The 26077-nt window shown below is 42.7% G+C and overlaps 2 protein-coding genes across 4 annotated transcripts in view; one reads left to right on the top strand and one right to left on the bottom strand.

Moving 5' to 3' along the window:
* The window catches only part of rgs7a (regulator of G protein signaling 7a), a 147194-nt gene extending 137347 nt beyond the window's left edge, over nucleotides 1–9847 (top strand). Inside the window, exon 19 of the transcript XR_015845139.1 lies at nucleotides 9831–9847. The gene's annotated coding sequence lies outside the window, so the exon portion shown is untranslated. The remainder of the gene's footprint in view (nucleotides 1–9830) is intronic.
* The window catches only part of chrm3a (cholinergic receptor, muscarinic 3a), a 66886-nt gene that overhangs the window by 34309 nt on the left and 6500 nt on the right, over nucleotides 1–26077 (bottom strand). For all 3 annotated transcript variants that reach the window (XM_088305382.1, XM_088305383.1, XM_088305381.1), the window contains exon 2: nucleotides 4443–4559. The gene's annotated coding sequence lies outside the window, so the exon portion shown is untranslated. The remainder of the gene's footprint in view (nucleotides 1–4442; nucleotides 4560–26077) is intronic.

Raw genomic sequence — 26077 nt, 5'->3', positions numbered from 1 at the left:
GCGTTTGCGTTCCGAGCTGAAGCTGAAGTTGGAAGTGAATCAAACGTTAGTGTCAGGAGAGGAGCAAAGAAGACGGCTCGAAAAAAGAAAGCTTATTCAGGGCTGAAATGTGACCAGGTGCTTTCAATCCATACGTCCCTTTTCACGGCGGACTAAAGGCTTTGAGGAGTCCCAACAATTTGTTTGCCGTCCGTCGCAACGTGATCGACCACAATTCGGAAGTAGAGAGCAAGTCCCGAGGACACATTCCGTGTTCCCTCGCTTGCTCTTATTCATCACACAGACGCCACGTCAGAGTTGTACGGCATTGCAAAGCCGACTCCTGCTTTGTAATGACACAACGTTGCCTCAGTTTGCTTCGGTTTGCTCTCAGAATCTTTTGTCAAATTAATAAGCACGCGGTACAGCCGTTCATCAGGATTGTCCCACAAGCCCGAACACTTCAATTCCTGACCCGCGTCAGTGACAACTTATCATCATGACCGTGCAGACCAAAGATCAAATTCTCACCACCATGTTTTTATCATGAACTCAAGCGAGAAGAAATTTCTGCGGAATTTTGTAAACCAAATACGAAAACTGATATGTTTGACGGTCTGTTCGACAGAAAGGGCTGACACGAGACTCCAATTTGATGTATTGCCGTACGAACACGACCTTTACGTAGATTTGTCCCGCTAAAAATGTGTGATTGTGTAATTGTATTGAGGAGACTTTGTTGCCTATTTCAAAAAGGTTGATTGCTTCTTTGATACTTTGATTCAACTAAGAAGTGTGCCAAAGAGTGCCATACGTGGGCAAGTCCGCAGCAAAAGCAATCAACCGGGCCGGCTATTACGAGGCTGAGCAGGAAGAGGCGAACCTAATGTGGACAAGCAATAGAAATAAAAATTAGTCTAAAACCAACACATGACATTAAAAGTAAAAGATTGTAACCTCCAAACAATTCAAAACAAAAGGAAGTATTGCTCGAAGCATTGTCACTGTCATCAAGAATTCATCCTCCCGGGATAACAATTTGACTGCATTGCGCGTTCACGACGTCTTTTGTGGTTGCAGCAGCATTTTTGGGAAGAGATTTAGCAGAAGATGCAGATGGCGCTTGACAGGTTTAGAAAAGCAAAAGAGCGCTGAGGGCAGTTTATCGCTGCGCAAGGTGGAATTGTTGACATTTTTTCTTACTTGTAGGAGCAAATGGGGTCTGAAAATGTGTTTTGGGATAATCCCCAATGGAGAGCACGGAGCATTAAAAATACACAGCGTTAAAATCTTGAGTAGGAACCGTTGGGATTTGGGAGCGGGGGAATTGAAGAAGGTAAATTCTCACGACAACTACGTTCGTGTTCACGTTGCGATCTGGAAAATGGAGATACCCGACGGACACAAACGAAGCATTAACTTCTCACCATTTCCAACGGTTGGAATGAAAAATATATAAGTTGGATTTCATATGTGCCTCGGTAGAAGTATGGGAAATCAATTTTCAAGCCGACGTGATCAAGTCAACCGGCTTTCTCAAGGAAAATTAAATTGAAAAAAAATGATAATGCCGTGAGGTATAATAACTGAGCAAACTTTATAAAGACACGTAGCCGGAGGGCATAACAAGGAAAGTCAAGTCAAAACAAGAAATGAGAAAAGCGGCCAACAAAAGTGTGCGCTTCAGGAAAAGCGGTCACCGGATGAGTTATGAAGGTGACACTTTACTTTTTGGAGCTGTGCAATCCGGTCGGCAATCTAATTAGAGTCATTACACGCTACCTCATGTGTGCGCGAGCTCGTCCTGGAAAAATAAAAGTCAAGGTGAGAAGAGACTGGACGCTAACGGTCATTGTTTAGTAAACGCTGCAAAGCTCTTGTTGTACATCTGAATTTTAAAACACAGAAAACTAACGGTAATTTGAGGATTGTTTTTTTTTTTAAATGTTCGGCTTTTCAAATGATTTTAGACCACCACGAAGACAAATAGCTTCATTAAGTTCCTAAAATAGTGTCACTATATTTTGCTTTGATGCATGTCACCATACATATGAGCGCACTGCAATTCGGAAAACACGGAAAAAGATCGTTTGGAATTAGATTTCAAATTACCAACGGAAATTGAAATTTATCAGTCATTGGTTGTTGCCACACTGAACATGGTTGGGAATGCTACATTTACACTCGCGTTACGTTACATCGAGGCAACGCGAAAAGCTGCGATTGCCGTGGATGCCTGGTGATATTTCTAAAAGTGTTCGGCCGATTCAACCTGTAGATTAAAGTCAGACTGTCGGGGTAAATGAGCTCTGTGATTGGCTGTTAGCTAGCGAATCAGTGCACTGGACAAGAACCGGACGTGACCAAAGCGGAAAAAATGTAAAAATTGAAGCTATTTCCAGAGAACTAAATGAACTTTGCTCATTTCACATCTCCTCAATGGACATAACGGCTCGCTGGACAGAAGAGTGCGAAGACGAAATAATCACTCTCATTCACGAAAGACGTTATTCGACATCACCGTGAATGGCTAGGTACTACTTCTCACGCATGTCCGGATATCCAAATAAAACAAAAACCGGGACCAAAAAGAGACTGGACAAACTAGTGAGAAGGGCCAGCTCTGTCCTGGGCTGCTCCCTGGACTCTGTGGACTCAGTGGGGGGCAGGAGGATGACGGCAAAACTGTCATCAATGCTGGACAACCCAGCCCACCAACTCAATGACACTCTGAGAACACTCCACAGCTCCTTCAGTGAAAGACTGTTACACCCTCGCTGTACCAAAGAGAGATTTCGCCGCTCCTTCCTGCCAATTGCTGTCAGACTTTTTAACAAGAACATTGGGTCAGGCCTACAAACGGGAGGGCATTAGTGCAATTGTGCAGTCCTAGGATGCAATATACACTACTACTGTATTTCAGCCAAAGGTGTACTTAAATATTGACCAATGATGTATTTTGTTTACCATTACAGTATTCTTATTACAGTACTTTTATCATTGCAGTATTTTCTATCATTGCAGTACTTTGCTATCATTTCAGTACTCTTACCATGACAGTACTTTTATCATTGCAATATTTTTATCATTGCAGTATTTTCAATCATTCAGTAGTTTTTATCATTACAGCGTTTCCCCCTCTGTATAATGGACAGGCATTAGGAGTGTTTCCTTACACTTAGATACGTTTATACTGTGTATATTTGCATGCTTTTTATGAATGTCTGCTGCTAATGTTATACATTAACGGCTACATTACGCCGCCGACTCTGTGTGATTTATATCTTTGCTGCTGTAACACCTAAAATTTCTCCATTGTGGGACTAATAAAGGACATCTTTATCTTTATCTTTATCATTCTACTGGCTGCCTGCGATTGAAACATGAGTCAGCAGGTATTCCTGCACAGGAAACTTTTGTTTGAAGGGCTTTCTGCGTGGCATCTCGCAACGATTAAAATCGAGCCTGAACCTTCCCCTGAAAACATAAACGCCATATAAATTTGGCCAAACGTTCCCGAGCAGCTCCATGGCTTGAGACAGGTAATTACAGTGGAAGGAATGAAGTGACACAAGTGGTTTATCCGCGTCTTCCCGCCTTAGCCCACCCAAACGTGCTTGTTGGTATCTCTCGTAACACCAACCTCTCGGCAGCGCCCGGCCAAATGAAGTGCACGCTGAATTCTATCCAACGCTCCGCTGCTCGTAAAGCATGACTCACACGCAAACACACGCACGCATATAAACGCACGGCGGGCGACACGTAAACTCGCTGAACTCCAAATCACACTAAAGGCATTTACATTCGAATCGCTTCGATTAATGAAAATGATGGCTTTCAGTTTTGCGCTGTTAGTTTCACTTCCGGAGACGTTGCATTGTCGACAACCCCGAGCTAAGCCAGCAACGGAATACATGAATGCAAATGGAAGCAACACTTGATTTCCTAACGGCAAAAAGCATTTTTTTTAATTTTTTTTATGGGAGATAAAACCGTTCAATCCTTTAACCGACTCATTGACAAGCAAGAATTTTTTTTTCTTTTTTTGGGGGCGGGGGGTCCTCTTTAAATGTGTGTAAATGACGCTTTTTGTCATAATATTTACTTTTCCGCCAAAGTGCTCCATTTTTTCAGAATTGACTGACATGTCTGTAGAACGTTTAGACCTCGTTCCCAAAACATGATAAAAGGCAAAAAATGTATGCAGACATACTATTCATTGTGCAGATTCCTTTACCTGTCGTTGAACATTAAAGGTTTTTCCCAAGGATCAATTCCTTGGCCCATTCTTTTATGTTTCACAACACAGCGTGTTGTATCCACCAAATAAAATTTTAGGCACAAGCTCGTATGGAAATTGGTGTGCAAATGTGATTTATCCTTTCCGATTTTGGATGCTTAAGCAATAAATATTGTCGCTTCGCCTTGTGGTGTTCACGAGAATCGAAACGGGCTCAACTTACCAAACATTTTGAGGAGGCGAAGTGTCACTGGAGGTCACGTTTCAGCCGGATGCCTTTCAGTGTCACCGTTGTCTTTTGGGGGGGCCAGACCATCCTCCTCGCGGTGGATCATGGCGTCTACGTGGCAGGCAGGGAGTAGAGAGAGGGTACAAAAAGAAACATAAAACACTTGTACGTGACTAAATTTGGAAATGCGTCTATGGCACCCGTAAGCAAAAAAATAATCCAAAACAAGTGCTGAAACAACATAATGTCCTGTGTATAATGTACCACGTCACTCCCAAACAGCTCCGATTGCACCAAACCATCACGTTCTTTATTTATGCAATGTGATTTCATCAAGGTTGTTCTTGAGTAGAGTAACGGGCGCTCCAGACTGGATAATACGTGTCAAAGGAAAGAATGGCACGTCTTTATGTCTCGTGAAGTCTTCATGCCTTATATAGCCTCGGTCTCGCGTTGCACATTGCTGGATGGAGCCAGAGGTGGCGGTGGTGGTGGGGGGCGGGGAACCAAGCGCACCCAAAGACAGACAGCTCATTAGGCTCGAGTCTCCCCAAGTACAAGGACACAATAATGGAGTCACACTCAAAAGAGATTTGTTAACACGGAAGTTGTGTCTCATCAAAATGGCCTAATGTACCCACATATACATATATACGTGTACGTTTATGTAGTGCGCGGACAGACTGAGGCAGTGTAATAAGAGTCAAGGAGATGACCAACAAAAGCAGCAAGCAAAAGTGTCTCATTTTCACGCTACAAATTGAGCCGCGAAAGGTCAATGAAGCAAACATTCATCATCTGATAGGAGGAAGCGTGACATTTATCACTTTGGCACCGCAACCATTTTTAATTATTCCGACGTACTCCACAAACCTTCTTAAACAACATGGGAATTGGCAACAAATTTCATTCAAAGTAAGTTTTAAGACAACTTTTAAAAATGGGAATTGAGGGGGCTTGCCTCATGTTTAGAGGGAGCTCATTCCAAAGAGAGGGAACGGCAACGGAAAAGGCTCAATCCTTAGTCTTCCGTACCTCTAATCGGGTCTGGTTCTCAGGTCTGAGGCAAGGTGCGTAGGGGTGGACCATTTAAATATTTGAAAACAAATAATAGGATCTTAAAAAGAACTCAAAATTTTACAGGGGGCCAGTGAAGGGACGCCAAAGTTAGAGTTATGTGTTCCCTCTTACGAGTAGCAGTCAAGAGGCGAGCAGCAGCATTTTGGGCCAACTGGAGACGCTTGATGGAGGATTGGCTGACTCCAAAATAAAGTGCATTACAGTAGTTTTTCTTGATAAGGTTGGCAAATTCATTTGATGAACAACATGGAGCATGAAAAATAGTCATTTGAATTTTTTTCTCCTCATTATTGGGATTATTATTTTATTCAAGGTCCTCTTCGTTTGTATTTTTTTAAACAAATAAAAGCAACACATTAATCTATTTTACAATAAAGCTGAAGTACACTCACATGATTTGATCTCATCGGTTAGGCTCATGTTGTAAAAAAGGCAAATGAAGCAGAATTAAAATGAAAGACGTTTTTTTTTTTATCTACGACGTTTAGTGTTGATAAGATACAAAACACTTTGACTTGCAGTGTTCACTGAGACAGCTTCACAAAATTCTACCAATCAACTCAACTTTTCACGTTTCGTGAAACTATGATCTGTAACAAGTAGAGATTGTTTTGTTTCTAAAAAACTGCAGCCTTTGCAATTTGAAACTTTCATTCGACATAATGTCCATTGATTGTTCATCCGTATGACAGATTGGGCCTCAAAAAGGTCAATGAAGTAAACAATCCTCGTCTGATCGGAAGCAGTGTGACATTTCTCCCGACCATTTTTAATTATTCCAACCATACGCTACTCACCAGCACGCCCCCTTTTCACATTTCAAGCCTCACTAAGCTTTCGTTAAGGACATAAAATTTCGTCTCTTTGCCGCTGTTGCCGTTTGGTGCCACATTTCCGCTCCCAGAATAAATCCCAAGGTATGGCAATTAACTTGGCAGCCATCCGGATGGTGTACAGTCGCTCATCAGTCATCAGAAATAGAAATAACTAGTGCACAATGTGGAGAAGAAGAAAGGTCATGTCATTAGATGGCACTTCACTACTCTGTCTTGGAGCAAATTACTTTCCAGAAAGAAAATCTTTCATTTGCACTTTTTTTTTTATAAAAAAAAGAGGTGCGTCAATCGCTCATATGCATATCAGTTGGTTTAACCATGCAGCCCAACAACAGCTAATTAGGTTACTGGATACACTTAAAAAAATTGTTGAATGCACTCAATTTTATTTGGTCAAGTGGCTGCACAAAATAAAATCATCCGGATATTTTTTTTTTAAAGTGGATGTAAAGTTTACTTGTGATCAATTGAATGTGTGATTTTATTTAGTGCAACCACTTGGCAAGAAAATTAAGTAAATTCAACAAATATTTTTGTTGGCGTACAAAACAGGCAAAAAATGTGTCCATTGATATCTAAAGCCATCATAATTGCCGTTGAGTACATTCTGCTCGTCGGCTGTTTAAAATATTTTCATGAGTACTAAGGCTCGTTTTTGCTGCGGCCTCGCAGCTCCTGAAGGAGTGTGCAGGCTCCTCTGCATGCATTATGCAACAGTCCGATGTGAAAAATGCAGACTTGCTGACGTGACGCATATTAAAGCAGGCCGGCGGCTTCCTTCCGTCAACAGAGTGGCGGGCACCCGAGTAGCGCCCGCCATCATTCCTCCTCCTTATTGCCCAGCTCCGTCTCACTGGGAGGAATCAACCAAATGCTTTTTGGATTTATTTCTGAAATTACATTGATATTCCTCTCGGTGCTGTGTTCAACACAAGTTGTAGTAGCAAATGAAGAGAGAATGTGGGGAAAGGAAATGGAACACTGCAGCAAAGTGGAGACTCTGGAGTATAAAAAAAAAAAAACGCATTGAAAACAATAGACGCTAACAAGCAAGGTTGACAAAATTTCCTTCCTCATATTCAGGTCAAACATTAACCAAAAAGTGGCTGATTGTTGCCATAAAACAGACCACTGCAGCAATGTGGAGACTGTGGAGCATCATCTTTACTTTGATCATTTTGAGCAGCTTGCTTTAAATGTTACAATGTGTGATTTACATCACCCATATTCAGGGATGGATGAATACGATACCTGGTATCGGTATTGAGCCTTGCTTCAGGTATCATAATAATAATATAATATAATATAATAATAATAATGTAATATTCCCTTTATTAGTCCCACAATGGGGAAATTCGAGATTCGAACCCAGGCCTCCTGGGGAGACTGGGTCCTGAACGCAGCGCCTTAGACCACTCGGCCATCCTGGCAGCCATACGCTTGTGGAGGCTGCCGATCAAAAAAAAAAAATAAATAAAAAATAAAAAATACCTGACATCAATCAAGTCCGCCTCTGCAGTAGTTAGCGCTATACTTGACACATCGTGAATCATCATCTGTTATATCAAAAACACGAGTAGTATCGGTACTTGGTATCAGTCACCATTCAAAGAGTGATCACTCAGTCCGCAAAAAAAAAATGGTGGTATCAAATTTCACTACCCAAATGGAAGCGGGTGACCTTGTTTTTTGAGCCGGGCAAAAGCATCAATGGAGAATGGAGTCATGTCGAGAGGACTGAATGAGCTTAATGCCACAAACAGAAATTAATTAGACCGATTTAACGAACGCTGAGACTGCCGGCGACATGAATCGATGCAAGTGACAAGTGCTGCGGTTCCTAAATCGACGCCGCAGCCAATCCTCCCGGTGAGACAATCGGGCTTCAGAATTATTTATGAAGGGATATAAAAAAAGAAAAAAAGAAAAAACGAGAGCTTTCTGGCATATCACAAGCACCATATTTCACTTTCTCTCCGCACGCCTTTTTGCCTTGTTCTGCTTAGAAAAAGAGGAGTCGCGAAAAAGACAAAGGGGAATACACGGTCACAATAAAACAAACGCATGAGACAGACAGGCAGACAGAGGAGAAAGGCGCCAATCTCAAAAGATAGCGTCAGATTAAACACTCACAAAGGAGCAATAAAAGCACCAATAGTGTTTGCCCAAGTGGGACGACTGTTTTTTTTTCCCCCCAACTGTGCAGTGTCCGCTGTATGTATGTGCGGAGTGAAACATTTAAAAAGCTCCCAAACGAGCATTATTTAAGTTTCACTTTTTTTCTCGCTCTCTCTCTAAATCAGACTTTTTGGATTGTGGGCAGCGGACTCTTTGGTGTAACTACAGCCGAGCATCACATCGTGCGACGCTTGCTGCTAAATGAGCCGTCGCCGGTGGAAGTGGAGCACTTGGCAGGAAATGAAAGCAAATTGATTAGGAAACAGATGGAAGAGGGGCTGACTCCATGACAGATGCCGACGCCGTGAAGCGAGCAACGCTGGAGACCACCAATAGACGCTCGTCATAAAATATTAGCGATATTTGCCTTTCAGCATGAACTCAAAACGCGATATAATCCAAACAGGTGAACTTGATATGACTTTCTCTAATCATTTCATTCCCCCCCCCCAAAAAAAACAGGATGATTGAAGGTAGTGTACAAAGTGCTATTCTGTGCATGAAAAAAAAAAATCGCCACACTTTGAGCTACATTTAAAGAAGAAAAGTAAGATCGCCACGATCCACCCCAAGTCGTCATGGTTACGCAATCGTGGGTGCGGCATGCATGACCAGTGGCTCATTTTCATGAGACAATAACAACCCCTTAAAACAGGCTCCAGGCATGTTACAAAACACACACAGTAAAACCTGTCTTTTAAAAAAAGAAGCAGAAAATAATCCTTCAGACAAACAATTTAAATTAATACAAAATAAAACATCAATGAATGCATTACGACTGCATGAATGGACACAAATATTTAAAAAACAGCGCTCAGGTTAACGCAGTACAGTTTTTACACCACAGATTGTTAAATCAACAACTCTCCTACAGTGTTAAAATTAACCGATTACTCCAAAAACTAATCGATTACCAAATTAAGTGACAACTTTAATAATCGAATAATCGTTAAGAGCTATAGATTCATTTAAATTTCTACAAATCCTCTGATGTCAACACATCAACAACTCTTTCGTTTTAACCCAATCGGCATGTGATGTCACTATGACATCCATTGGATGACTTGGAAGACATATTGAAGTTGAATAGACATCACATGCCCACTGGGGACCTTCGCAATCAGAAAGTGTGCGCAGGTCACTTATAGCAGCATGAGGTACTTATAGCTTTGATAGCAATGATCCTTGAAGCCACACATACAAACAGAGGCGGGACATGATTGGCCGTGCAATAAATGGCTCGTTAAGCTTCAAAATACCTGCTGGCTTCACACTACAAGGCCATTCAGAAAAGGAAAAAAAAAAAGATCGTCATCATAGCAGATGACTCACAGCCAGCGGTAATGACCGTCAAGCACGCATACACGCGTGTACGCAGAAGCGAATGGGGTGAAAGAAGCAGTCAAATACAGTCCTGACATTTTCGATTGTATTATTTTAATAATTTTTTTGTGTTTGTGACTTGCTACGCATTTGACTGGATGAGGATGTGTGTTTATTGTTCTACTTATTTATTTTGCTCAAATGGAACAATTTTTTTTGGGGGGGGGTGAAAATATTTATCCATCTATGTTCCAAAGCACTTGCCCCCATGACCTTTGCGAGCAATTTAGAGCTTCTCTCAGCCAAATACGGGCGAGAGGAGAGGGACACCCTGCATTGGTCGGCAGCCAACCGCACGGCACATTGAGACAAACAAATGTTCACACCCATGGCCAACTTTGAATCGACTGCATGTTTCAGGGATGTAAGAGGACGCCAGAGTACAACTACACTGCAATGGCTTTAAAATGGTTCTGCGTGTCACAGCTAAGTATGTTGAATTGGATTAGGTGTACCTTATAAAGTGAAAAGAGTTCTTTTATGCTGCGATGCTCTCACAGCGAGAGCAAAAGATGAAATGGAAGCAGCAGAAGCGTAGTGAATTGATCTCTGGAATGTTCTCTCACACCAGGACACTTCACACTCACTTTTTGTAGGCAAGTGTGCATCCTCATCACGTCTGCAGCCTCTTTGTTGTCAAGCGCGGGGTTGTTTAGTGGCAATGCATGACTGAGCAGCAGTCAGATGAATGCGCTCAAAATATACCACAAAGTGCAAATCATCTGGGAGCCTGAATTAGAAATTCTGAAGAAATGAGAGCGTTCTCTTCACATCATTAACCTCAGGGTAACGCATTGACCCCGCCGCGGCGGCCCGATTCTCATCGCGTTCAGTCGAGTGAGGGAGAAAAGTGGGTCAGGATTGAAATGGTTGCCCCTTTTGATGCCTTAACGCCCAATGTCTTTCATCTCGGGCAGAGCAAAGGAGAGCGAGCCGAGCTGTCCAAAAACTCAATTAGTGGCGCTCTGAAAGTAAGTGGACAGCCTAAGAGGAGGCGTGAGGCGTGGAGGTGTGATCTGCGGTGGAAGAAACAAATGGGACGAGCGGAGCCGCCATAAAGAGGTTTCAAGGATGAGAGCTGCTCTCGTGAACAAACAGGAAGCTAATTTTCGGGATTAATGTGTCATCGTGTGCAAATAAGCGCCTCGTCCCTTGATGATCGCAACATTCCGTACGCGATTAAAAGCAGCCTTGTCCACAATAATGTAGATAAACCAACATGAGCTTCTAACACCCACCAAAACATCCTCACTGACACTCAGACATTCAGCAAAGCCACTATGTTCCAAATATTAACTAATTAGATAACTAACTAACGAGCTAAATAGATCAATAACTCATAAAATAGCTAGCCTGATTATTAGATAGGCAGTCGCTTGCCTACATATATACTAACATTAGCTACAATCTAACTACCTAACTTTCCAGCTAACTACTTACTAGCCAACTCGCTAACTACACAACTAGCTAACTATGTTGCTAGGTAGGAAGCTAACAATGTAGCTAGACAGCTAACTTGAGTTAGTGTGTAAGCTAACTAATAGTAGCTTGGCAGCTAACAAACAACAAATACTAAACAAACTAACTGACTTGGAGCACGTTCAGAAATACGTTTCGAGCGCGTACTGGTTTACTCCGACTGGTCAGAAACTCAGAGCGTTGTTGAAATGTGCCGTTCGGTTATTCAGTGTGCACCAAAAAGAGAGTGCCACGACATGCTTTAAGCGTGTTCCGAAATTAACGGGAGGAGAGCGCACTCTCCCGCTCCGAACACACCCAGAGTAGTGCATGGCCATCAGAATTTATTTCAGAATGTGTCCCATATAGCTAGAAAGAAAACTTACTTTGCTAGCAAACAGTCAAGCTTACAGAATTTGCTAGCCTACATCTACCCTCCATTTTTCTAGACTGGGGTGTGCTGGAACCAGTTGACTTACACAATCGCTCTGAACTGAACTAGACATTTATCAATTATTTAAATATCTAGACAACTACTTTGCAAACAACCTCCATCACAAATTAGCTTGACCGCTCGAAAACTTGCTCACTAATAACAATTTAAAAATTTTTTTTTTTTTTAATTTTTTTTTTAGACGTGACATTTCCCAATTTAGGCCCAGTTTGACCCTGAAAGAGATTGATTGTTTTTCCTTTATTTCCTATGGGAAAAACATGGGAGGAAAACAATAAAACGTAAAAAAAAAATTAAAAAAGTAATAGTTCCTTAATATCTTTTGGGGATCGCGGTTGCGTTGATAGAACTGGCACGAGAGACAGAGTTTAAGTGCCAGTGTCGTCCCAGCTGTGATGAGCTGCGGTGAGAGTAGACACGGACAAGTGGAGGCCTGAGGCGAAAAGATGCTCGCCTAAATTGCAGAGCATCTTTTCAGCGGGCAGCGCTGACATTCCTCTTGACGCACGCCAATGCAAAACGCACGCAGGCACAACAAAACCTTGAGCTAGCGCATCTTTCGACAAGATTTTGTCCATTCATCCAGAAAAACATTTGTGTGGTCACATGTCACTGATGCAGAATCTTCTTCAATAAACTCATCCTAAAAATGTTTTCGCAGACCTTGCTTTGCGAAAAGCAAAAGTTGGTCAAAACTCCACAAGGGTCGTATTGGGGAATCTTTCTAAAGGAAATTTGTGCTGAGTCATTTTAAGCCCCAACCCCCCCCCGCCCCCCCTTAAATTCTAAAAATAAAAAAATTGAAGCTGTGAGAGACCAAAACATCCCGTTTTCATGGCAACACTTTGAAATAATCAAACTTTGATGTCATGATCCGCCCGCATTCACAAAGTGAGTCGATGGGTGAAACTGGTCATGGGGGGGCTGGGGCGGCCTCCGGGACGAGTGACTGTGGATGCGTTTGGTACATTACACATCCAGCCAGGAGTCTTCACTTTTTCAAACAAAGCAAAACCTGTTTCAAACAGCTGAGGTCTTTTTGCCCGTTACGACGCCGGCATTAAAAAAAAAAAAAAAACTTAAACTGTGACACACACACACACACACACACGCGCACCCCCCCCCACACACACAATGCAGTAAGCCAATCGGGTTGAATAAAATTTCCCCCTCGAGGTTCCCGTTTGGCTCATAAACAGCAACGATGAAACTAACTCCGAAACCATTGCTTCAACTCCCAAAATATTTATGTTTATTCATTTCTTTTTAACACACTTATTTTGTCATCAAAGGGCACACAAAAAAATTAATTGGCCTTTTCTGTCCTCGGGAAGCAGGCGTCCCCCACAGCAAGCGCAAAGGGTTGACGGCGAGCATCAGAGCGGCTTTGAAGTGATGGTCACGAGCTAAGCACAGACGGACAGCTATCAAGGCCACCGCGGATGTTTCGGTCCAATGCCACACAACGTGACTGTCTGGTCTGGACACTTTATTCATAATAGAATGATACTGAACCCCAAATGCAATCAACAAACCCTTACAGTCACGTAGCTGGTCATTTTATATGAGCAATTATCTGTAGATGGGGTAAAAAAAAAAAAAAAAAAAAAAAAAAACACAGAGGAAGACGACAAACCAGGACAACGGTAGTGCACTGCCATGACAAAAATGATGTTAGCCCACTTGTTGCTAGGCAGAATTCATAGGGCAGCATATTAAGCTGTTTTGGGAGCAAAAAAACTTCATCCATCCATCCATTATCAGAGCCGCTTCCAATCATGAGGGTCACGGGCGAGCTGGAGCCTATCCCAGCTGTCTTCAGTTCAGGGGTACACCCTGGACAGGTTGCCAGCCAATCGCAGGGCACACAGAGACGAACAAATATCTGCACTCATAATCACTCCTAGGGGCAATATAGACTGCAGGGGTGGGCGAACGTTTTGATTGACGGGCCACAAAAGGTTCTAAAATTTGATAGAAGGGCCGGACCAGGAGCAGATGAATGGAGTGTTTTGGTAAACCTCACCTCACCGGAGAAAAAAAAAAAATAGATTTAATTATACATGAAAGTGAACAAAAGCATTACAACAATATATGTCTTTGAAAAACCACAGTATTTAGAAAACAAAACATTAACAAGGTTTATTCATTCAATTTTTTTCAAGTTCGGCGGGCCGGATTAAAACGTTTAATGGGCCGCATGTGGCCCCCGGGCAGTAGTTTGCCCACCGCTGATTTAGAGTGTTCAATCACCCTGCCGTGCATGTTTTTGGAATGTGGGAGGAAACCTGAGAACCTGTAGGAAACCCACGCAGGCATGTGAAGAACATGCAAACTCCACACAGGAAGGTCAGAACCAGAATCGAACTCTTCACCTCTGCACTTTGAGGCGGACGTGCAAACCAGTCGCCCACCGTGCCACACAAACACACCGAATACTGAAAATGAACATGGAGATGTGATTTTTATTGGGTAGTAATGTGCTAGTTGCCAACACAAAGCTGTCTGAATGACAAACAAGGGGCTAAATGCTTCTCGCTACTCTGTAATAAATACAAACCGCAATAAGACAAAAGGAAAAACAAGCTCACTCCACCCCGAAAGCTGAGTCCAATTGGTCATAAAGGCTAATCTGCAGTAAAAGAAATGCATATAAAAAGCAGACACTTCTGTCTCTTGGGGGGGGGGGGGCGGATTGTGATGTCAAATTGACTTTTGAATGGCTTGCAGACAAATAGTTGGTTGTCTGGAGTGGCTGTGCGCCCATTAAGTGGGAAATGAAACAACCGGGTAAATCTTTCCTTTTCATCCCCGTTTGCTGCAAATGTCTCCGTGAAGGAGCAGTTTTGCACTTCTTCTTGACAAATGCCGGACTCGTCACAGACCTAGCAATATGGGCGGCACGCTATTCAGTTGTCAGCCAAGAAATTGGACGCCTAGCGTCTTATAATTCTTGATCCTTGGCGGGTATTGGATGAAAACATGTCACAGGTGAAGAAAACATGCCATTATAATTTCCATGGTACCTTCCGAGCGTCGTCCTCACATCGAGCCTGAATGCGAGAGAGAAGCTCTTTCGAGTTGATGTAAACATGTTTGAGAGGAGGCGCCGTTAAATAAAAAAAAGTTGTAGTTTAAACGTCTGTGCAGTCAGACGTGCCCTTTCTCTTCCCGACTTAGCATGAAAAAAGGTTGTGTTTTGCCGTCACACTGAAGTTTGACCTTTCTCATACGAGGGGCCGTCCAGTGCGCTGTAATATGACACCGGGGGTGCTGCAAAACCAGTGTGTCATATTGTGAGGTTGCATTGTTGTGGCTGCCTGGCGCATCATACTATTCTCCGTGTTACGGTTGAAAAGATTGCACGCGAGAGGGAAAAAAATAATAATGTAAAAAATGATTTAGGGATGGGCAAGTCAGATTTGTCAAATGTTCAGCCAGTAAAACCACAAAAACACGCACCAGCGGGCGTATCCTGATTAGAAACCCGTTCACTCTCTCCTATTTGTTTGCTGTTCCGAATGAAAGGAACACAGAAAAGCTTCTGCTCGTGTGAGTCTTTAGACGGAGTCTTAATTCTGCGGCGAGCTGCGAGTGACAGCGGCGAATGAATGATTCATGACGCCCATTGTGGCCGTGCAGTCGGGAAATGGATTTGACACAGCCGCTCAATACATATTTTTCCCATATGACAAAAAAAAAATAATAATAAATTCACATTGAAAATAAACACCATGTCGTTCTAAAATGCCATGTTCAGGTTTGCAGGAAATGATCACTTCGTCTGACAGAAAGAAGCTCCCCCGTCGTGCATTATAAATGTGACGGATGGTTTGCAGCTCGACGCACGCTTCCATTTGGATTTTCAAAGGCGGCACATCCACCCATCCATCCATTTCATACAGATGAGGTGGCTCGGGCATCTCGCCAAGAATGCAGCCTGAATGCCACCCTGGTGAGGTGTTCCGATCGCGTCCCACGGGGAGGAGACCCCGGAAATGACACAGGACACGCTGGAGAGACGATGGGCTCTTTTTTCGTAGGCAGCGCACGTAGGCTTGGGCATCAAACCTGCAGCATCTTCCTTTTGCCTGTTTGGAGATTTGGCAGACCCCGCCGAGTCTTTTACATGCTCCTGGCGCACCTGACTATTTGGTGGCAGTGACAAAAAAAAAAGCAGGTCTAAGTTGAGGTGCAGCTCGTATAACACTATTTGGGTGGATTGGATCAATAAGTGTGGTGTCTGTCTTCGTACTTTGTTTTAATTGTGACAACATCAGGCATCAAAACCTCACATCGGCTTTGAACTTGCATTTCCTTATAAACGCACTTTTGCATGCATTGGTCTCCTGTACGGACTCCAGTGAGTCCGTTTATGCTGCCGCTATGTAGACCGTGCGCCTTTTCTGCACTGATTTTGAAGGTAATGAGAGGAACGGCTTCCATTGAGCAGGAAGCAAGTTGGCTGTGTTTACTCCCACAACGGCGAACACTACCGGCTGGACTGAGAACGCCTCGGGGTCGCCCCACAAAATCTGGACCCAACGGAGACTAGAGAAAGAAATTTGGGCTTTCCTGCCTAAAATGGTACCAGCTCAACTGCTTTTATAAAAATAAAAAATAAAAAACTCAAGTGACCCCAATGAAGACAAACCTGAAAGAAATTGAATGGATGAATGTGTGACAATATTCCTCACTTAGTTCCCGGGTTCCAACATAGACCCTGAGGAGCAAAGTCAGGACTCGGCCGACAGATTCACTTGAGGTGCACAAAACCGTCCAATCGCAGCACGTGCATTTTCCATTAAAGAAATACACTGTTGTGTTCTGACGGATGGCGTGCTTGCAGACAAGTTCTGGCTGCCTCTGAATTCCCGGCACATCGTCGGAATACAAAAGCTCTTTTGAGATTGGCACACGTCTGCAAACCTCTTAATCTCCCGTGTCCACAGATCACCAGCGGGCTGTAAACTCAGCCGAGCGTCACAGATCGCAATCGTGCTTCCCCGGCTTCTATTTTAGGGCGGATCATGTTTTACGCTTGCAAATGTTACATCATGCCCTCCCCTGCTGCAACCTTTGCCTTTCCTGGTTTTTTTTTGCCACAAAAAGATAGGACTTAATTATTCAACACAGGATCATTTGAGGCAAAACAAAGACGTAATTAAAGGCTCTGCAAAGTAAGGATGGCCTCAAGGATCCATTCATTGATTAATTGACCTTTCGAATTCGGCTGATTTATGTGAATGGCCCCTTCAAGCAATTGAGGCAAAATGGAGTGCGCTTCTTGCCGAATAATAGAGGCTCCGTTGATCCACTCAACTAGTTTGCTGGCTAAAGAAGTCCAAAATGAGCGTCAGCGATGGGAAGTTCACTAAAGCAGAACTCAGGTCAGCGTTAGTCTGCGCAATACAACACTTGGAGTAAAACACCATTTGCAAACATTCAAATAAAAATATCTTATTCTATATTTCAAGGTTGACTAACAATGACCAGTGAGTGGAAGTACAAGCCATGGCTCTTCAATCCTGTTCCTTGAGGGCCGCCGTCTTGCCTATTTTGTATCCCTCCATGCTGCAACACACCTGATTCAAATGCTCAGGATCGTTATCTAGCTTCTGCAGGCCTTGCTGATTATCTGATCATTTGAATCAGGCGTGTTGCAGCAGGCCGAGATGGAAAACGGGCAGGACACCGGCCTTCGGGGAACAGGATTGAGGACCTCTGGTCGAAACAAATCCCTCGGAATTCTTTTGAAACTTGCGGAAATAAATGATCAAAGGTGGGTGGCTACATTAGGCACCAGAGTGGCTTTATGCACATTTCATTGTCAGTTATTAATACAATGCTTTGATGAAGCCATGGCTTTTGTGAAATGTTCAGAATTGCCGAATTAGTAGTTTTAGCTATAAATGAAGCATAAGTCTCTATATATGTCTCTCAGTCAAAAAGCACAAAAGATTTTGAACAGATAATAAGCTCCGACCCATGTGGATTTTTTTTAGGCCGATGAGGCAGATTTGATTCCGGTAACTGATAAATTGCTCGATTAATTGAAAAAAATATATATAATTAATGAATTTTTTTTTCCTTTACAATAAAATATATAAATTGCAGGAAAAACATATGACTGTTTTACAATACTTTTTCAACTGAATCAATTTGGCAAAAATTGCAAGATATTTTATTTTATTTGCATTTTTTGTTGTTGTTGTGATGTGTTAATGTTTCAGAAAAAATGGGTGAAAATCTAAAAAAAAAAAAAAAAAACTGATTGTCCGTTAGGCACATGAGGTCGTCTGTCTTTTAGTAAGATTTTCCGAAATGTCTCTGCAACCGTGCAATATGGAGCGGCAAGCCTCCAGACCTCACGCCAACCATCTTCACGCGTCACTCTGATGGATGAGACGGGAGCAGAGATCAACGCACCTGGCTGTCTGAATGAGCCGAGCGTTAGCGTGGGCCGCGTCATGTCACTGCCGCTCGCTGACGAATGGGCGCAGGAAACACAAAAGGCGTGTGGCCTCGGCAGGGATTTCGTTTCCCCCCTCAAGGGAATTGAAAGCTAATCAACGCGAAATGAGCGTGCGTGTCAAGCTCCATCAATCAGAGAGAAAATAGAAGACAAGTGCAATGAGCGTTGGCGTTTGAGCCAAATAAAGAAACAATGGCCCACCAGCGCGTTGGGAAACTGACAAAAATATTCCAGGCCTGTGAGCCGGTACGACATGCAGACCTCCGAAGAATGCCGAAGCAACACTAGCCGTAAATCAAACGGCATTTGGGCTCCGACGGGTCGCACAACAATGTGACATAATTGCAGCTGCTCCGCTTACTTTATTACAAAACAAACTAAAAGCGAGCAGCGTTTTTAACAAAGCATGATTATATTAGGATTTGAATTGTCGCCGCTAAAACCAGGATGCTATGATAACAACGTTACATAACACAACGGTGAATGTTTACGCTCAGCTAAAACGGAGATGGGTGTCATTTTGCCGGGAAAATGACAGAGCAAAAAAAAAAAAAAAATGGCTTCTAGTTGAGGCGGTGCTGAGGTGCGACGCTGCTTGAGAGAGCGATTCCCGTCGGAGGTCAAGGGACGCGAAAAACAAACAGCTGTGTCTGAAACTTCCGTCCACACAGTTTGTTCTGATTAAATAACTCGATTAGAACACACTCGCTCCCAGCAGGCTTCATCCTTCAAAGGTGTTTGTGTGTGCCGGGCAAAGGGACAAATGTTATTTTAGGAGCCTTGCGTCGAGAAAGCTTTTTTTTTTTTTTTTTCTTTTTTTTTTTCCAACGGTTCATATTTTCCCCAAGGTTGGCAGCTCAGGAACTTAATTTAACGCAATTTACAATTTGAACTTTTCACTTCTGCCACCCATGTGCAATCATATTTGCTCAAAATATTCTTCTCTCAGTTTCATACAATTGGAATTAAAACTGTGAGGGGCGATGAAGGGGCCCTCGCACCCCCCATGCAAAGGATTCAAACTGGGATGTTCTACAATCTCTTGTGCTAATTCAGACAACTTCAGACCCCTCGACAGAGACATTTGGTCAACTTTTAGAGTTTTGTGTTTTATGTCAATGAAATGTTTCCATGATGCTCCACCCACACACAATAACAGGAACTCAAATCCTTTTTCGTTAAGTCGAACCCCACTTCTTTAAATCAAAATGGCCGACTTCCACTCTTTTCAGGCTTGAGACTGGTGAGGTTTGACTTTGTAAGGTGAGTTATTTGGCCGAGGAATAGCAATCCATACATTTCAAGAGGGCCTTCGAACTAGTGATGGAAAAATGAAGCTTCAAAATTGCTTCATGAACCAGTTGTTGTATTTTTGGAGTCCTGTAGATGGCACTGTTGGATTAAATAAAGGTTTTAAAAAATGGCAAGTCATTGTGCTTTCAGACCAATATTGAACAGAGTGCCATCTACTGGAATCCAAAAATACTGCAACTAAGCAGATTTTTAGCTTCATTTACCCATCACTACTTCGAACTAGCCAGTTAGAATTAGAAACCTAAGAAGATTTTTTTTGGAGGAAAAAAAAAAAAATCTCAGCGCATAAAAAATGCCAATGAACTTTGATCCAAAGTCGACGTAGGCTTCATGCATTAGCAATTATTAGCCGCTAGCTTGGAGTCAAAGTGAGGCGTGTGTGTGATGCTGCATTGAAGACTGCTCCAAAGTTTGAAATATCGCACTTTGAGCATACGGAAAACAAATCTCCAGTCACACATAAACATTTTTGGCAACTGCAATAAACGAGTATTTAATCGCTCATTTGACAGCCAGCGGTTCTGACAGCAAATCAAATCATTTCAAAAGCTTTTGAAAATTCATCACGTGGGATACTTTTGCGCAGTGATGCAATAGCTAAATATCTTCACACTTGTCCTTGACAACAACGACTTCATTGAAAACACACTGATAAGCTCCCCAACATTAAAGGACAACACATAAATGGAAAACTGAATGGCATCAGAAGATGATGCACTCATCCAAAATCCGTCCTGACCGTTGGTTGAGGTTGTTGCTGCCAAACAAGCTCAACCAAACACTTTTCTCAGCCCGCACTGATGCTTACATGTGTTGAATAAAAAAACGAATGCGCACATGCCCGATTCCCACCAATGTCCAATAAGTGGAGCTTAATGAAGAATCGGATAAGTAGCAGGGCGGGAATTAAATAGGAAGCCAAACATTGTCTTGTGGACAGTGCAAACAACCTCTGCCACATCCTGATTATGATCAATGGATGTCAAAAGTCGCCGCTGTTAAAAAAGCGAGCGCGGGCAAACAAGGAAGACGCCTCGTTTCCATTGACCCGGTCGAGAGGTGGCTCTGTTTTGTTGACTGGTGAGGTCATCTTAAGCGCTCGGAACGACAAAGCGAGAGCGGAACGTGCGTCACATGGTTACTCCTCTCCGGTGGTTCTCAGTGGGATTAAATACACAATTGTGATGAGATGGGATTAAAGGGCGAAAAAAAAAAAAAGAACTGCTCAACTAATATGATCCGATCGCCTTTTCAACTGTTTGAGTCGTTAAGGAGTGAAAATAACAAACGGGCAATCGGAGATCCGACATCATGTTTTGGTTCATGGAAGAAAAAAAAAAGACGAAAAAGAAGATGTCGCTATAAATATTTTTCTTCCTTCCTTTTCCCTGCAGTTTTTTTTTTTTAATTCAAGACTCTCTTACTGTACGTTATGGACGGATGCTGCAGCTAAATCTCTCTGCTCGTGAAATTTCTTCATGAGATATATTTATATATTTTTTAAGGTATGATGGACGACGGGTTAGCACGTCAGCCTCACAGTTCTGAGGTGTAAGTTTCGATTCCAGCTCTGGCCTTCTTGAGTGGAGTTTGCATGTTCTCCCCGTGCTGGCGTGGATTTTTTCCCGGTCAATGCATTGTAGGTTGATTGGACACTCTAAATTGCCCCTAGGTGTGATTGTGAGCGTGGATGGTTGTTTGTCGTTGTGTGTCCTGCGATTGGCTGCCAACCAGTTCAGGGTGTACTTCTCGACGACAGCTGAGATCGGATCCGGTACCCACGCGACCCTCGTGAGGGGAAGCGGTACAGATAATGATGGATGAACTTTATTGGTGTTGGAGTGCGCCAACGCCGCCCTTTGTCATTGGCTCTGCTCATTATCCATCCATCCAATTTCATTATCGCACCGGTGAGCGTGCGCCAACCTCATCTGACTTTAAGCGAGAGGTGATGTCCACCTTGGCAAAATTGGCAGCTCGTTGCAGGGCATATTGACAAGCATTCACAATTTAGAGTCTTCAACGTGCCTAACCTGGATGTTGTTTAGAATGTGAAAGGAAGCCAGAGTATATGCAGAAAACGACAGAGATGTTCCAACAGAGATTTAAACCCAGATCTCCAGCCTGTGAGGCGGACATGCTAATCATTATTGCAACTTGAGGTGGGCAAAATCCAGCCATCCCTGCTTGAGCTGCTCTCTCTGCTGCCTGGACGCAATGTCTCCATTTCGCTATGCCCAGATTGAAACTCAATTCAAACAAGAGCAACAATAGTTCCTTCATCCTGGGCTGGTACGGGTCAGCAGGACAAGCAAACTGAAGCGTCATCTCATAGCCCAAGTTTGTCATTTAGATCCAGGCTTCATAAATCTAAATTGGGCTGCCGCCATTTTGTATTTTCATGTTTACGTTGTGTGGGGGACTGAAATATTGATGAACAAAACTCCAGTGTATTGCTTGTATATGCAATAAATATGTCCAGCTCGAAAAGACAGCAAAGAGCAAGCTAATAAACACTGACACTTTTTTTTTTTATGCCAACACAACCCTGCCAAAAGAAGTTCAGTATGGAGCAACGCCAAGACTTCATGCTAGAATTTGTGTCTTGTCTCCACCGACAAAAGCAGCCTGTCTGCTCTTCGCTTATGGAGAATAAGTTTGTCCTTCCCAGTTTGATTGAGATCATTTCTGACGTCAAGCTACAACACTTGGTATGGCTCCTGCTCACATTTAATATTGCAAATACTGTACTCTGAAAATCAGCACCATGTGGCAATTTTATTTAGAAAGAACAACTTTGAATGGATTTTGATGAGGCGCTGATTCGAGAGCAGCAGCGGCGTCATTGCCATCGTGCAATCGCCATCTTTAGTCGTTTTTAAACATGGCCAGCCAAAACATATTCTCATATTGTTATCGGTGCTAACGTTACATTGGCGTGAAGCACTGGGACAAAGTTTGCCTCTCGCAAAAACAACGGATATCATGTTTGTTCATTGGTTAATTATAATGATAAAATATAAGGCTTCAACAATCTAAAAAATATTAAATATAATTCCATAATGGGACTAATAAATGTTACCTTATCTTAAATTGCAATTGGGAAAAAATGTACTAATACAAAATAAAATACAAATAATAACAATAATAAAAAATTTTTTTAATTAGAATAAGCAAGATGTGATCGTTTTGGGCCGTAAAAACAAACATTGCACACAACTCAAAACAGTAACATTAGCGCTGACGCTAAATGTTTGCACAACACAACTTGTTACTGGCCACAAAATGCCGTTCTGCATAATGCAACCAAACTAAATCGCAAGTAAAATTCTGAAAAACAATCAAATCAATTCTTATTTGCCATGTTGCTGCAATCGAAGTTCTAAAGGGGAACTTCTGGAGAAATTCTCTGAAAGAACTCCTCGGACGGCCGTGACACACGCTTTCATGTAAATGTCAGCAGAGGTTTCGTTTCCGTGGGCCTGCGGGCAATGTTGCGCTCATTCATTTTCCTAGACAGATTTCGAGCCTCGGGGTATTCACTCCCGCTCTCATTGTGACTGCTACAAGTGCTACTACTGCTCTGCTACGTCAATCAATGTCAGGGAAAGAGACGAACTGACGTGTGACGGCTACACTGACATTGAGAGCTGTTACTTGGCTGTACAGTGAACCACAGCCATTCCGCAGATTTTTAAGTCAGCGTTTTGTTTTGTTTTTTACCGCATAACTAGATTTGAGCCCTTTAGTGTAGCAAAGTTGTGAGCGAGAGTTAGCACTTTGGTTTAAAATGACCGTAAGATTCATGCTAATTCTAGTTAGCCGGTTAGCAGTAAGCAAGTGGACTTTCAGTAGATGAAATTATATGGTTTGGTTGAACGATATACAATGTTTAACCCTCTGTTGTTTATGGCTCAGTTTTAAAGCAAATTTCAACTGAGAGTGACAAATAAACAGCTTGAGGCACACACATTTTGCCTCTTTGGAGAACTATAAGCTACAGCTAATAGTCACAATACTTTAAATAAAAAAGTGTGTCTTAAGTTAAAATGTTTCAAAAACCTGAACCGGAAAAATAGCAGCGCAAATCGTATATTGTGCGGCTTGGACTGGAATTGTGCACTGGCCAATTACCGGTTAGATGGTTTAAAAGACAAGATTTCAACAACCGCTAAAACCGGCATGGTGCATCTCGCCTCAATGTTATTGGCTGCTTGCAGAGATTAAGACAATCGCAAATAAAAAAAACTTTGAGGTTTCTCCTTCTTGGCTGAGCAGAGAGGGGAGTGGTGAGAAGTAACACACACACACACACACACGCACACACACGCACACTCCCATGCACACGCATACGCACACACACGCCCACACCCACACACCACAAGGAGAGGGAGGGGAGTAGGAGCGAGGCGGGAAAGAGCAATGGCGCCAAAATAAAATAGATTGTGTTCAGTGGATAAAAAAGAAAAATCTGCTTTTATTTACACAATGTTCGCTCACGGTTATTATCCGGTCAGAATCTAATATTGTCCCCCTTTGCCTATTTGGAATGTATCAACTGCGATACTTTGAGGTTTTCACTGCACTTCCTGCCAAAAATTAATTTGACCAATCAGGTGACGCTTTAAGTCAGTCTTGCAATCTGTCATGGCGTCTTCCCCAAAACGGACACAGGTGCACAATTTCCAAATTCATCACAAACGCTTTGCCGTCCGTCGCCTGTAGTGAAGCAGCTGTGTCTCACGGCAACTAGGCCCAAAATCTTGTCACGCATTCAGCTGGCAGCGGCATGGCGTGCAAACTCCTTCCCATTGCTCGCAACACAACCAAAATGTCAAAGTTCCGAATCCACCGTAAAGGAAAAAAAATGCTCAAAAATGAAAAAAAAAAATAATAATCCATGAAATTTGAAGACGCTCAATAGAAAATCGTGATTAATTCATGAAGTGTCCCCGCTGCCGTTGATTTGCGCTTTCCCGATTAAATTCAGAAAAGGCTGATGATTGGATGTCTCTTAAAGATGGCCATGCTTATCCCTACCAGTGCCACTCATCAATGTCAGCAAACACTTTTGGCATGTTTACACGTATGATGCTTCAACACACACAGTTTAACATCGTCTTTGACAGACGTCATTATGCAGGATAACCTGCGGTCGCTTTGAGAGAAGCCGCTGAGTGTGTGAGTGTCAGACGGTATGCTCCATGACTGGAGGCAGTTTGCTTCTCAGTAAAAGCCTTCACACACACACACACACTCATACACATTCGCTTATGTCGTGCTGATGATAAAATATTTTGTGGAGATAACACAAGATGAGTGCAGCATTCAGGGCCACAGTGGAACCTTGAATTTGGGAGGACGTGGAAAGGCAGATAAAAGCAGTGTTCCCGGAGAGCACTGCACAAAAGTAGAATTACAGTTGCCAAAGAGAATTGATTTCAGTTGAAAAAAAAAATGAATAAAAATGTTGATTCCGGTGCGGTGTCAATTAGCGGAAGACAACAAACAACCTAATTTGCTACTCACTCGTCTTTTATCAACACTTGTAAATTGTGATTGATGAAGTCTCTCGGTGACTTGATTGGGACCAAATGCTCATATTGTGCTTTGGGGCTCCTATATTGTTTTATCGTTGTCTTCTGTGAGTTTCTATACAGATGCAATTATGATGATATACGAATTGTCAAACACGGGAATTTTTTATATATATATATTATTATGATTGCCTCGTATCTCAGAATTCAAAATGTCTCCAAATGTGGAGCCGTGGCCAAGAGTTGGCCAGATAGTGACGAGGGGTGGCCAGGCCACTGCTGGCCACCATGAAGCTCCGCCCCTGATGGACAGTTGGCGGTACAAATGATACAACACAAGATAAAAAGAGTAGAAAATTCCAGATGTCACATAATAAACTTGTGCAACTTGTTCCAACACGTTAGCTCTTGGTCCACAATGTTTTCTCTGGGCTAATTCTATTAAGCGCAACATAAAGCCCAAACACTGGCATCGGCGCTAACTTTAAGAACAGATTTGTTTTGTGCTACTGTATCGTTTTTTTTTTTTTATTCCCACATGAGCGCCTTCCATCTGTCTTGTTTTGCACAGCACAAGTCATCAACTTGTGTTTGCAGGCATCGAGCCGCCTCTTTCCTTATGCGCCCTCTTAAAAAAAAAAAAGCGTTCAGCTGTCACTGGCAGGAAAGCAGAGGACGGACGATCACGGCCATCATTATCTTGACTTCAACCTTTCAACCACATGGTTGAAAATCATAGAAAGCGCTCGCCGGTGCATAGCATCACAGATCCCTGGAGCAAATTTATCTTCGTCCAACTGCATACGTTTTATGGGAAAGTCAAGTTTCTGGATCTGGATGCCGAAGAATTAGAAAAGAAAGACGCAGAAAAAAACAGTTGAATCTGAATGAGCCCTTGTGGAACAAGAATATTT

The sequence above is a fragment of the Idiotropiscis lumnitzeri genome, chromosome 9 (assembly GCF_059441095.1).
Source record: "Idiotropiscis lumnitzeri isolate Australia: NSW breed Sydney's pygmy pipehorse chromosome 9, RoL_Ilum_1.0, whole genome shotgun sequence".
Classification (NCBI taxonomy): domain Eukaryota; kingdom Metazoa; phylum Chordata; class Actinopteri; order Syngnathiformes; family Syngnathidae; genus Idiotropiscis; species Idiotropiscis lumnitzeri.
Note: the sequence above shows the minus strand (reverse complement) of the source record. Positions and strands in the feature narration are given on the sequence as shown.